Raw genomic sequence first — 1,537 nt, 5'->3', positions numbered from 1 at the left:
AAAGGTATGCAAATAGATATACGTGTCTATTTATGCATATGTAAGTATGTATGCATTGTGTGTGTGTGTGTGTGTGTGTATGTGCACGTTCAAACGGGGCAGCATTACTACTGCTTCTTACGTAGGGTAAAGAAAAGTATGCAGACATACTTGGAAACAAAAAGGGAAACCAACTTCATTTACAGGATGCATGTGAATATATAAAGGTAGAGAGAGAGAGAGAGAGAGAGAGAGAGAGAGAGAGAGAGAGAAAGAGAATTGAAGATAGACGTAGACGCTGTGTGTGTGTGTGTGTATGAACGTATGTGTCTGTTTTCGTGGAATAAAGACTGGGCGGTGTGTAAGACGGGAACGGTAACTTCGCCCTAAACTGTGAAAAAGTTTCTTTTAAACACTAATGTTTTCATCCTGAATGAGCTGAATTTAGATCAAAGCCTTTGTCCAAATATGACCATCCATCCAGTGCATTTAGGACTACCATTGTCCAACGGTAGGATAGTTGTGTTTTAGCTGCTATTTTTAGCTGGTTGTATGATCCACATAGTGAACTTCTATACAAATCATCCAACGCTCATCTTTGAACCCTAACCCTAACCCTAACCAGCTTCTTTTTCGATTGAAAATTTCGTTTGTTTTCGGAACAATTCATTGTCTCTTGTATTATTATTATTATTATCGTAAACGGCCCAGGACACTTGAACAAGTTAAAGAAAGAAAAAAAAGCGAGAAATTACAGAAAGATAATAATGCTTCCCTTACCAATTTTACTAATTCTTCGTTTGTGAAGTTGTTGTTGTTGCTTAACTTCAAATCGACTCCTGAACGAGAAGACATTCGATCGAAAGTATCCCAGCCGTGACCATCATGCCTTTTTGAGAGGTTGGGGATCTTCCACTACATTATCTAACAACCTTATCTAATGACGTCTGTCTTTTTTGTCGGTGTGCATTGGAGCGAGAGATTTAGCTGCTATTTCTGCGAGGTTGAGCGATCACGAAAACAACTTTCGCTTCTTTCATTTCTTCTTTTCGTAAATCCCCATCGGAGCAGGAATTGTTTCAACTGACATCCTAAAGAATTAACGGAAGTCAACAAGTAGTAGTAGTAGTAGTAGTAGTGGTGGTGGTGGTGGTAGTAGATGCTATTTATATCGTCCTTTTGGTTCCTGGTAAGTCCCAGTCGAATTAACCTCGGCTTAATTGCATTCGTGGCGTAACTGTCCCTTCTTTCGCCTACAAGTATGATATACCTTGGACTACATTATCTCATGTCACTTTCTTATATTTCGAGTGATGTAGGTGCAACTGGCATGAGATACGTTTCTAGAAATCAGGCAAAAATCAAGAGGTTTGTTTCAATAGTTTTAGGGTTAAAATCAAAAAGACAATAAACACAAACACACACACACACACACACACACACATTCCTGCATATATTTACATATATGTCTAAATGCAGAAATGTGTGTATATTTGTACACGAGTAGAAATGTACAAGTGTGTAGGTGTGTGTGTGTGTGTATATATATATATATATA

At 38.1% G+C, this 1,537-nt stretch overlaps 1 protein-coding gene and 1 long non-coding RNA gene across 4 annotated transcripts in view; one reads left to right on the top strand and one right to left on the bottom strand.

Moving 5' to 3' along the window:
* Positions 1 to 1,537, top strand: part of LOC128248609 (uncharacterized) — a 49,757-nt gene that overhangs the window by 384 nt on the left and 47,836 nt on the right. The gene's annotated exons all lie outside the window — the stretch shown is intronic.
* LOC106872559 (homeobox protein 5) overlaps positions 1 to 1,537 on the bottom strand; it is a 33,029-nt gene that overhangs the window by 26,039 nt on the left and 5,453 nt on the right. Inside the window, exon 1 of one of the 3 annotated variants that reach the window (XM_052970298.1) lies at positions 760 to 1,294. The exons of the other annotated variants lie outside the window; for them this stretch is intronic. The gene's annotated coding sequence lies outside the window, so the exon portion shown is untranslated. Of the gene's footprint in view, positions 1 to 759; positions 1,295 to 1,537 lie in introns of those variants that run through there. 3 annotated transcript variants of the gene reach the window in all.

The sequence above is a fragment of the Octopus bimaculoides genome, chromosome 8 (assembly GCF_001194135.2).
Source record: "Octopus bimaculoides isolate UCB-OBI-ISO-001 chromosome 8, ASM119413v2, whole genome shotgun sequence".
NCBI classification, from domain to species: Eukaryota; Metazoa; Mollusca; class Cephalopoda; order Octopoda; family Octopodidae; genus Octopus; species Octopus bimaculoides.
The sequence above is the reverse complement of the archived record's forward strand: the minus strand, read 5'-3'. Positions and strand labels throughout refer to the sequence as shown.